Below are 12,500 nucleotides of genomic sequence, written 5' to 3'. Positions count from 1 at the left end.
ACCAATCAACCAACCATCAAGAAATCACTCAATCATCCAACCAGTCAATCAACCATCTACCCAGACAACCTGACAAACAGCTAGTCAATAATTGTTTAATTAACTGGTGAAAAGCCCTTTAAATCACTAAAGGTCAGATCCCCCTCCTTGCCCCTCCAGTTGGTTCAGTCTATGGAGCATAAATCAGTTGGAACGTTCCAAACACATTTACAGGGGAGGGGAGAGGGCCCATAAAAGCCCAGATGAAGTGGTGAGAGCTGGAGTAGAGGAAGTAGAGTAGGGGAAGTTGGGGAGACAGTAGTTTAGCAGGGAGGGAGAGGGGACAAGTGACGAGTCCCCCGACTCCCCCACCCGACTCTCTCTCTCTTTTATATATATATAGATAGATATAGATATAGATATATATAGATATAGATATAGATATATATGTAGATATAGATATATATATACCTTTCCCTGTACCAGGGTTCATTCTGTAGTCAACACACAGGGGAGAGGGGGGGAGTGGAGGGAGGTAAACGAGGAGGGTTGAATTGTTGCTACAGACCTGTTCTCCGTGATTGATTCATATAGGACACTACACAGACACACACACTACACACACTACACTACACACACACACACACACACTACACTACACACACACACACACACTACACACGTCTATGTTTTATCAGATTAGTGAGACACATACTAGCTGTTAATCTGCTTTTCTCTCTCGTGTGTGTGTGTGTGTGTGTGTGTGTGTGTGTGTGTGTGTGTGTGTGTGTGTTTTCTAGCAGACCTGGAGTGTAACCCTCTGCTCCGAGACAGTGTGGAGAGTCAGAGGCTTTTAATGGAAGGTAGGTCACACAGGCCTTGTCCCAAATCTGTCTTCCCTACTGCTAAAGGTACTGACAGGCCTTGTCCCAAATCTGTCTTCCCTACTGCTGAAGGTACTGACAGGCCTTGTCCTAAATCTGTCTTCCCTACTGCTGAAGGTACTGACAGGCCTTGTCCTAAATCTGTCTTCCCTACTGCTGAAGGTACTGACAGGCCTTGTCCTAAATCTGTCTTCCCTACTGCTGAAGGTACTGACAGGCCTTGTCCTAAATCTGTCTTCCCTACTGCTGAAGGTACTGACAGGCCTTGTCCTAAATCTGTCTTCCCTACTGCTGAAGGTACTGACAGGCCTTGTCCTAAATCTGTCTTCCCTACTGCTGAAGGTACTGACAGGCCTTGTCCTAAATCTGTCTTCCCTACTGCTGAAGGTACTGACAGGCCTTGTCCCAAATCTGTGTGCGCTTGTAACGCCAGGGTAGTGGGTTCGATTCCCGGGACCACCCATACGTAGAATGTATGCACACATGACTGTAAGTCGCTTTGGATAAAAGCGTCTGCGAAATGGCATATATTATTATATTATTATTACTGCCCCCTGGAGGTGTAGAGATGTGCTGCCCCCTAGAGGTGTTGAGATTTACTGCCCCCTGGAGGTGTAGAGATGTACTGCCCCCTGGAGGTGTAGAGATGTACTGCCCCCTGGAGGTGTAGAGATGTACTGCCCCCTGGAGGTGTAGAGATGTACTGCCCCCTGGAGGTGTAGAGATGTACTGCCCCCTGGAGGTGTAGAGATGTACTGCCCCCTGGAGGTGTAGAGATGTACTGCCCCCTGGAGGTGTAGAGATGTACTGCCCCCTGGAGGTGTAGAGATGTACTGCCCCCTGGAGGTGTAGAGATGTACTGCCCCCTGGAGGTGTAGAGATGTACTGCCCCTGGAGGTGTTGAGATGTACTGCCCCTGGAGGTGTTGAGATGTACTGCCCCTGGAGGTGTTGAGATGTACTGCCCCTGGAGGTGTTGAGATGTACTGCCCCCTGGAGGTGTTGAGATGTACTGCCCCCTGGAGGTGTTGAGATGTACTGCCCCTGGAGGTGTTGAGATGTACTGCCCCCTAGAGGTGTAGAGATGTACTGCCCCCTGGAGGTGTGGAGATGTACTGCCCCCTGGAGGTGAGGAGATGTACTGCCCCCTGGAGGTGTTGAGATGTACTGCCCCCTGGAGGTGTTGAGATGTACTGCCCCCTGGAGGTGTTGAGATGTACTGCCCCCTGGAGGTGTTGAGATGTACTGCCCCCTGGAGGTGTTGAGATGTACTGCCCCCTGGAGGTGTTGAGATGTACTGCCCCCTGGAGGTGTAGAGATGTACTGCCCCCTGGAGGTGTGGAGATGTACTGCCCCCTGGAGGTGAGGAGATGTACTGCCCCCTGGAGGTGAGGAGATGTACTGCCCCTAGAGGTGAGGAGATGTACTGCCCCTCGAGGTGTGGAGATGTACTGCCCCCTGGAGGTGTGGAGATGTACTGCCCCTGGAGGTGTGGAGATGTACTGCCCCCTGGAGGTGTTGAGATGTACTGCCCCCTGGAGGTGTGGAGATGTACTGCCCCCTGGAGGTGTGGAGATGTACTGCCCCCTGGAGGTGAGGAGATGTACTGCCCCCTAGAGGTGTGGAGATGTACTGCCCCTAGAGGTGAGGAGATGTACTGCCCCCTAGAGGTGAGGAGATGTACTGCCCCTAGAGGTGTGGAGATGTACTGCCCCCTGGAGGTGTAGAGATGTACTGCCCCCTGGAGGTGTTGAGATGTACTGCCCCCTGGAGGTGTTGAGATGTACTGCCCCCTGGAGGTGTTGAGATGTACTGCCCCCTGGAGGTGTAGAGATGTACTGCCCCTGGAGGTGTTGAGATGTACTGCCCCCTGGAGGTGTTGAGATGTACTGCCCCCTGGAGGTGTTGAGATGTACTGCCCCCTGGAGGTGTTGAGATGTACTGCCCCCTGGAGGTGTAGAGATGTACTGCCCCCTGGAGGTGTAGAGATGTACTGCCCCCTGGAGGTGTAGAGATGTACTGCCCCCTGGAGGTGTTGAGATGTACTGCCCCCTGGAGGTGTAGAGATGTACTGCCCCCTGGAGGTGTTGAGATGTACTGCCCCCTGGAGGTGTAGAGATGTACTGCGCCCTGGAGGTGTAGAGATGTACTGCCCCCTGGAGGTGAGGAGATGTACTGCCCCCTAGAGGTGTTGAGATGTACTGCCCCCTGGAGGTGTACTGCCCCCTAGAGGTGAGGAGATGTACTGCCCCCTGGAGGTGAGGAGATGTACTGCCCCCTGGAGGTGTGGAGATGTACTGCCCCCTGGAGGTGTTGAGATGTACTGCCCCCTGGAGGTGTTGAGATGTACTGCCCCCTGGAGGTGTAAGAGATGTACTGCCCCTGGAGGTGTTGAGATGTACTGCCCCCTGGAGGTGTAGAGATGTACTGCCCCCTAGAGGTGTGGAGATGTACTGCCCCCTGGAGGTGTGGAGATGTACTGCCCCTGGAGGTGAGGAGATGTACTGCCCCCTGGAGGTGAGGAGATGTACTGCCCCCTGGAGGTGAGGAGATGTACTGCCCCCTGGAGGTGAGGAGATGTACTGCCCCCTGGAGGTGTTGAGATGTACTGCCCCCTGGAGGTGTTGAGATGTACTGCCCCCTGGAGGTGTAGAGATGTACTGCCCCTAGAGGTGTTGAGATGTACTGCCCCCTGGAGGTGTAGAGATGTACTGCCCCCTGGAGGTGTTGAGATGTACTGCCCCCTGGAGGTGTTGAGATGTACTGCCCCCTGGAGGTGTAGAGATGTACTGCCCCTGGAGGTGTTGAGATGTACTGCCCCCTGAGGTGTTGAGATGTACTGCCCCTGGAGGTGTTGAGATGTACTGCCCCTGGAGGTGTAGAGATGTACTGCCCCTGGAGGTGTAGAGATGTACTGCCCCTGGAGGTGTAGAGATGTACTGCCCCCTGGAGGTGAGGAGATGTACTGCCCCCTAGAGGTGTTGAGATGTACTGCCCCCTGGAGGTGTACTGCCCCCTGGAGGTGAGGAGGTGTACTGCCCCCTGGAGGTGTAGAGATGTACTGCCCCCTGGAGGTGAGGAGATGTACTGCCCCCTAGAGGTGTTGAGATGTACTGCCCCCTGGAGGTGTAGAGATGTACTGCCCCCTAGAGGTGTTGAGATGTACTGCCCCCTAGAGGTGTTGAGATGTACTGCCCCCTGGAGGTGTAGAGATGTACTGCCCCCTGGAGGTGTAGAGATGTACTGCCCCCTGGAGGTGAGGAGATGTACTGCCCCCTAGAGGTGTTGAGATGTACTGCCCCCTGGAGGTGTACTGCCCCCTGGAGGTGAGGAGATGTACTGCCCCCTGGAGGTGTGGAGATGTACTGCCCCCTGGAGGTGAGGAGATGTACTGCCCCCTAGAGGTGTTGAGATGTACTGCCCCCTGGAGGTGTTGAGATGTACTGCCCCCTAGAGGTGTAGAGATGTACTGCCCCCTGGAGGTGTAGAGATGTACTGCCCCCTGGAGGTGTAGAGATGTACTGCCCCCTGGAGGTGTTGAGATGTACTGCCCCCTGGAGGTGTTGAGATGTACTGCCCCCTGGAGGTGTTGAGATGTACTGCCCCCTGGAGGTGTAGAGATGTACTGCCCCCTGGAGGTGAGGAGATGTACTGCCCCTGGAGGTGAGGAGATGTACTGCCCCCTGGAGGTGAGGAGATGTACTGCCCCCTGGAGGTGAGGAGATGTACTGCCCCCTGGAGGTGAGGAGATGTACTGCCCCCTGGAGGTGTAGAGATGTACTGCCCCCTGGAGGTGTTGAGATGTACTGCCCCCTAGAGGTGTAGAGATGTACTGCCCCCTAGAGGTGTAGAGATGTACTGCCCCCTAGAGGTGTAGAGATGTACTGCCCCCTGGAGGTGTAGAGATGTACTGCCCCCTGGAGGTGTTGAGATGTACTGCCCCCTGGAGGTGTAGAGATGTACTGCCCCCTGGAGGTGTAGAGATGTACTGCCCCCTAGAGGTGTAGAGATGTACTGCCCCCTAGAGGTGTTGAGATGTACTGCCCCCTAGAGGTGTAGAGATGTACTGCCCCCTGGAGGTGAGGAGATGTACTGCCCCCTGGAGGTGTGGAGATGTACTGCCCCCTGGAGGTGTAGAGATGTACTGCCCCCTAGAGGTGTTGAGATGTACTGCCCCCTAGAGGTGTTGAGATGTACTGCCCCCTGGAGGTGTTGAGATGTACTGCCCCCTGGAGGTGTTGAGATGTACTGCCCCCTGGAGGTGTTGAGATGTACTGCCCCCTGGAGGTGTTGAGATGTACTGCCCCCTGGAGGTGTTGAGATGTACTGCCCCCTGGAGGTGTTGAGATGTACTGCCCCCTGAGGTGTTGAGATGTACTGCCCCCTGGAGGTGTTGAGATGTACTGCCCCCTGGAGGTGTAGAGATGTACTGCCCCCTGGAGGTGTTGAGATGTACTGCCCCCTGGAGGTGTTGAGATGTACTGCCCCTGGAGGTGTTGAGATGTACTGCCCCCTGGAGGTGTACTGAGATGTACTGCCCCCTGGAGGTGTTGAGATGTACTGCCCCTGGAGGTGTTGAGATGTACTGCCCCTGGAGGTGTTGAGATGTACTGCCCCTGGAGGTGTAGAGATGTACTGCCCCCTGGAGGTGTAGAGATGTACTGCCCCGCCCCTGGAGGTGTAGAGATGTACTGCCCCCTGGAGGTGTTGAGATGTACTGCCCCTGGAGGTGTTGAGATGTACTGCCCCCTGGAGGTGTAGAGATGTACTGCCCCCTGGAGGTGTTGAGATGTACTGCCCCCTAGAGGTGTTGAGATGTACTGCCCCTGGAGGTGTAGAGATGTACTGCCCCTGGAGGTGTAGAGATGTACTGCCCCCTGGAGGTGTACTGCCCCCTGGAGGTGTAGATGTACTGCCCCTGGAGGTGTAGAGATGTACTGCCCCCTGGAGGTGAGGAGATGTACTGCCCCTGGAGGTGTTGAGATGTACTGCCCCCTGGAGGTGTAGAGATGTACTGCCCCTGGAGGTGTTGAGATGTACTGCCCCCTGGAGGTGTTGAGATGTACTGCCCCTGGAGGTGTTGAGATGTACTGCCCCCTGGAGGTGTAGAGATGTACTGCCCCCTGGAGGTGAGAGATGTACTGCCCCTAGAGGTGTTGAGATGTACTGCCCCTGGAGGTGTGAGATGTACTGCCCCTGGAGGTGAGGAGATGTACTGCCCCTGGAGGTGTGGAGATGTGCCCCTGGAGGTGAGGAGATGTACTGCCCCCTGGAGGTGAGGAGATGTACTGCCCCCTGGAGGTGTAGAGATGTACTGCCCCCTGGAGGTGTAGGAGATGTACTGCCCCCTGGAGGTGTTGAGATGTACTGCCCCTAGAGGTGTAGAGATGTACTGCCCCCTGGAGGTGTTGAGATGTACTGCCCCCTGGAGGTGTTGAGATGTACTGCCCCTGGAGGTGTAGAGATGTACTGCCCCCTGGAGGTGTAGAGATGTACTGCCCCCTAGAGGTGTAGAGATGTACTGCCCCCTAGAGGTGTTGAGATGTACTGCCCCTGGAGGTGTAGAGATGTACTGCCCCCTGGAGGTGAGGAGATGTACTGCCCCTGGAGGTGAGAGATGTACTGCCCCCTGGAGGTGAGAGAGATGTACTGCCCCCTGGAGGTGAGGAGATGTACTGCCCCCTGGAGGTGTAGAGATGTACTGCCCCTGGAGGTGTTGAGATGTACTGCCCCCTAGAGGTGTAGAGATGTACTGCCCCCTAGAGGTGTAGAGATGTACTGCCCCCTAGAGGTGTAGAGATGTACTGCCCCCTAGAGGTGTGGAGATGTACTGCCCCCTAGAGGTGAGGAGATGTACTGCCCCCTAGAGGTGAGGAGATGTACTGCCCCCTAGAGGTGAGGAGATGTACTGCCCCCTAGAGGTGAGGAGATGTACTGCCCCTAGAGGTGTAGAGATGTACTGCCCCCTGGAGGTGTAGAGATGTACTGCCCCCTGGAGGTGTAGAGATGTACTGCCCCCTGGAGGTGTAGAGATGTACTGCCCCCTGGAGGTGTAGAGATGTACTGCCCCCTGGAGGTGTAGAGATGTACTGCCCCCTGGAGGTGTGGAGATGTACTGCCCCCTGGAGGTGTTGAGATGTACTGCCCCCTGGAGGTGTTGAGATGTACTGCCCCCTGGAGGTGTAGAGATGTACTGCCCCCTGGAGGTGTAGAGATGTACTGCCCCCTGGAGGTGTAGAGATGTACTGCCCCCTGGAGGTGTAGAGATGTACTGCCCCCTAGAGGTGTAGAGATGTACTGCCCCCTGGAGGTGTGGAGATGTACTGCCCCCTGGAGGTGTTGAGATGTACTGCCCCCTGGAGGTGTAGAGATGTACTGCCCCCTAGAGGTGTAGAGATGTACTGCCCCCTAGAGGTGTAGAGATGTACTGCCCCTAGAGGTGTAGAGATGTACTGCCCCTAGAGGTGTAGAGATGTACTGCCCCCTGAGGTGTAGAGATGTACTGCCCCCTGGAGGTGAGGAGATGTACTGCCCCTGGAGGTGAGGAGATGTACTGCCCCTGGAGGTGTTGAGATGTACTGCCCCCTGGAGGTGTTGAGATGTACTGCCCCCTGGAGGTGTTGAGATGTACTGCCCCCTGGAGGTGTAGAGATGTACTGCCCCCTGGAGGTGTAGAGATGTACTGCCCCCTGGAGGTGTGGAGATGTACTGCCCCCTGGAGGTGTGGAGATGTACTGCCCCCTGGAGGTGTGGAGATGTACTGCCCCCTGGAGGTGTGGAGATGTACTGCCCCCTAGAGGTGTTGAGATGTACTGCCCCCTGGAGGTGTTGAGATGTACTGCCCCCTGGAGGTGTGGAGATGTACTGCCCCCTGGAGGTGTTGAGATGTACTGCCCCCTGGAGGTGTGGAGATGTACTGCCCCCTAGAGGTGAGGAGATGTACTGCCCCCTGGAGGTGTAGAGATGTACTGCCCCCTGGAGGTGTTGAGATGTACTGCCCCCTGGAGGTGTTGAGATGTACTGCCCCCTGGAGGTGTTGAGATGTACTGCCCCCTGGAGGTGTAGATGTACTGCCCCCTAGAGGTGTTGAGATGTACTGCCCCTGGAGGTGAGGAGATGTACTGCCCCCTAGAGGTGTTGAGATGTACTTCCACAGGGATGCTGGCCCATGTTGACTCTACAAGGTGTGGAAAGCCTTCCACAGGGATGCTGGTCCATGTTGACTCTACAAGGTGTGGAAAGCCTTCCACAGGCATGCTGGTCCATGTTGACTCTACAAGGTGTTGAAAGCCTTCCACAGGGATGCTGGTCCATGTTGACTCTACAAGGTGTTGAAAGCCTTCCACAGGGATGCTGATCCATGTTGACTCTACAAGGTGTTGAAAGCCTTCCACAGGGATGCTGGTCCATGTTGACTCTACAAGGTGTTGAAAGCCTTCCACAGGGATGCTGGTCCATGTTGACTCTACAAGGTGTTGAAAGCGTTCCACAGGGATGCTGGTCCATGTTGACTCTACAAGGTGTTGAAAGCCTTCCACAGGGATGCTGGTCCATGTTGACTCTACAAGGTGTGGAAAGCCTTCCACAGGGATGCTGGTCCATGTTGACTCTACAAGGTGTGGAAAGCCTTCCACAGGGATGCTGGCCCATGTTGACTCTACAAGGTGTTGAAAGCCTTCCACAGGGATGCTGGTCCATGTTGACTCTACAAGGTGTTGAAAGCCTTCCACAGGGATGCTGGTCCATGTTGTATAGATGGGTGTATTGATTGACGTATAGATGGATGTATTGATTGATGTATAGATGGATGTATTGATTGATGTATAGATGGATGTATTGATTGATGTATAGATGGATGTATTGATTGATGTATAGATGGATGTATTGATTGATGTATAGATGGATGTATTGATTGATGTATAGATGGGTGTATTGATTGATGTATAGATGGGTGTATTGATTGATGTATAGATGGGTGTATTGATTGATGTATAGATGGATGTATTGATTGATGTATAGATGGATGTATTGATTGATGTATAGATGGGTGTATTGATTGATGTATAGATGGGTGTATTGATTGATGTATAGATGGGTGTATTGATTGATGTATAGATGGATGTATTGATTGATGTATAGATGGGTGTATTGATTGATGTATAGATGGGTGTATTGATTGATGTATAGATGGGTGTATTGATTGATGTATAGATGGGTGTATTGATTGATGTATAGATGGATGTATTGATTGACGTATATATGAATGTATTGATTGAAGGTATGAAGTACCATCTCCTGCCTCATCGGCGCCCCCTGCTGCAGAGCCCCAGAACCAGACCTCGTAAATCTACTGTTGGAGCCATGTTCGCTGTTGGGGGCATGGACGCTACCAAAGGTTAGCCTCTGATGTTCACTGTAATGGGTACGGACGCTACCAAAGGTTAGCCTCTGATGTTCACTGTAATGGGTACGGACGCTACCAAAGGTTAGCCTCTGATGTTCACTGTAATGGGTATGGACGCTACCAAAGGTTAGCCTTTGTTGTTCACTATAGGGGGTACGGACGCTACCAGAGGTTAGCCTTTGATGTTCACTATAGGGGGTACGGACGCTACCAAAGGTTAGCCTCTGATGTTCACTGTAATGGGTACGGACGCTACCAAAGGTTAGCCTCTGATGTTCACTGTAATGGGTATGGACGCTACCAGAGGTTAGCCTCTGATGTTCACTGTAATGGGTACGGACGCTACCAAAGGTTAGCCTTTGATGTTCACTATAGGGGGTACGGACGCTACCAGAGGTTACCCTCTGATGTTCACTGTAATGGGTACAGACGCTACCAAAGGTTAGCCTCTGATGTTCACTGTAATGGGTACGGACGCTACCAAAGGTTAGCCTCTGATGTTCACTATAGGGGGTACGGACGCTACCAAAGGTTAGCCTCTGATGTTCACTGTAATGGGTACGGACGCTACCAAAGGTTAGCCTTTGATGTTCACTATAGGGGGTACGGACGCTACCAGAGGTTACCCTCTGATGTTCACTGTAATGGGTACAGACGCTACCAAAGGTTAGCCTCTGATGTTCACTATAGGGGGTACGGACGCTACCAGAGGTTACCCTCTGATGTTCACTGTAATGGGTATGGACGCTACCAAAGGTTAGCCTCTGATGTTCACTATAGGGGGTACAGACGCTACCAAAGGTTAGCCTCTGATGTTCACTATAGGGGGTACAGACGCTACCAAAGGTTAGCCTCTGATGTTCAATGTAATGGGTACGGACGCTACCAAAGGTTAGCCTCTGATGTTCACTGTAATGGGTACGGACGCTACCAAAGGTTAGCCTTTGATGTTCACTGTAATGGGTACGGACGCTACCAAAGGTTAGCCTCTGATGTTCACTGTAATGGGTATGGACGCTACCAAAGGTTAGCCTCTGATGTTCAATGTAATGGGTATGGACGCTACCAAAGGTTAGCCTCTGATGTTCACTGTAATGGGTATGGACGCTACCAAAGGTTAGCCTCTGATGTTCACTGTAATGGGTATGGACGCTACCAAAGGTTAGCCTCTGATGTTCACTGTAATGGGTATGGACGCTACCAAAGGTTAGCCTCTGATGTTCACTGTAATGGGTATGGACGCTACCAAAGGTTAGCCTCTGATGTTCACTGTAATGGGTATGGACGCTACCAAAGGTTAGCCTCTGATGTTCACTGTAATGGGTATGGACGCTACCAAAGGTTAGCCTCTGATGTTCACTGTAATGGGTATGGACGCTACCAAAGGTTAGCCTCTGATGTTCACTATAGGGGGTACGGACGCTACCAAAGGTTAGCCTCTGATGTTAAATGTAGTGTGTGTGTGTGTGTGTGTGTGTGTGTGTGTGTGTGTGTGTGTGTGTGTGTGTGTGTATCAGGAGCCACCAGTATAGAGCAGTACTGCCTGCGTCGGGATGCGTGGAGCCAGGCAAACAAATCAACCTTATATTATTATTATTATTAAACCTTATATTTATATTAAATTATTTATTATTATTATTATTATTAAACCTTATATTTATATTATATATTATTATTATTATTATTAAACCTTATATTTACATTAAATTATATATTATTATATATTTATATTATATTTTATGTTATATATATATTCAACACATTTCCCCCCCAACAAATGAAACCTTATATTTATATTATATATTATTATATTTTTAAACCTTATATTTGTATTATATTATATATTATTATATATTTAAACCTTATATTATATATTATATATTTAAACCTTATATTTATATGATATATTATTATATATTTAAACCTTATATTTATATTATATATTTAAACCTTATATTATTATATATTTAAACCTTATATTTATATTATATATTGTTATATATTTAAACCTTATATGATATATTATTATATAGTTAAACCTTATATGATATATTATTATATATTTAAACCTTATATTTATATTCTATATTATTATATATTTAAACCTTATATTTATATTATATATTTAAACCTTATGTTATTATATATTTAAACCTTATATTTATATTATATATTATTATATATTTAAACCTTATATTTATGTTATATATTATTATATATTTAAACCTTATATTTATATTATATAATTAAACCTTATATTATATATTTAAACCTTATATTTATATTATATATTTAAACCTTATATTTATATTATATATTTAAACCTTATATTAAACACATTTCCCCCCCCAACAAATGAAAGTCCAGTTGTTTTAACCAAAACTAGAAGGTGAGGTTAAAGACCCAAAGCTTTCCAGGTGGCGGTGTTGAGCGGGCGCAGACTCCAGTTCGGGGTGTGTGTGTTGGATCGACGTCTCTACGTGGTCGGGGGTCGGGACGGACTGAAGACCCTCAACACCGTGGAGTGTTACGACCCGGATGGTGGCAGCTGGAGCGTCATGACGCCCATGTCCACACACAGACACGGGCTGGGTGAGAACAGACAATACGGGTTGTCTGGTACATACTGTGATATCTATAGGTGTTAATACATAATATCTATAGGTGTTAATATATACTGTAATATCTATAGGTGTTAATATATACTGTAATATCTATAGGTGTTAATACATAATATCTATAGGTGTTAATATATACTGTAATATCTATAGGTGTTAATATATACTGTAATATCTATAGGTGTTAATACATAATATCTATAGGTGTTAATATATACTGTAATATCTATAGGTGTTAATACATAATATCTATAGGTGTTAATATATACTGTAATATCTATAGGTGTTAATACATAATATCTATAGGTGTTAATATATACTGTAATATCTATAGGTGTTAATATTTACTGTGATATCCTAGGTGATACTGTCATATCTATAGGTGTTAATATATACTGTACTATCTATAGGTGTTAATATATACTGTAATATCTATAGGTGTTAATATATACTGTAATATCTATAGGTGTTAATATTTACTGTGATATCCTAGGTGATACTGTAATATCTATAGGTGTTAATATATACTGTAATATCTATAGGTGTTAATACATACTGTAATATCTATAGGTGTTAATACATACTGTAATATCTATAGGTGTTAATATATACTGTA

At 49.1% G+C, this 12,500-nt stretch overlaps 1 long non-coding RNA gene and 1 pseudogene across 1 annotated transcript; both read left to right on the top strand.

Annotated features, from left to right (window-relative positions):
• LOC127926985 (kelch-like protein 5) overlaps positions 1-12,500 on the top strand; it is a 46,089-nt pseudogene that overhangs the window by 29,302 nt on the left and 4,287 nt on the right.
• On the top strand, positions 9,334-10,185 carry LOC127926986 (uncharacterized). The gene is made up of 3 exons (XR_008125768.1): positions 9,334-9,392; positions 9,663-9,752; positions 10,158-10,185. It is a non-coding gene; the product is annotated as an uncharacterized LOC127926986 (long non-coding RNA).

This window comes from Oncorhynchus keta, unplaced genomic scaffold, assembly GCF_023373465.1.
Source record: "Oncorhynchus keta strain PuntledgeMale-10-30-2019 unplaced genomic scaffold, Oket_V2 Un_contig_880_pilon_pilon, whole genome shotgun sequence".
NCBI classification, from domain to species: Eukaryota; Metazoa; Chordata; class Actinopteri; order Salmoniformes; family Salmonidae; genus Oncorhynchus; species Oncorhynchus keta.
Note: the sequence above shows the minus strand (reverse complement) of the source record. Positions and strands in the feature narration are given on the sequence as shown.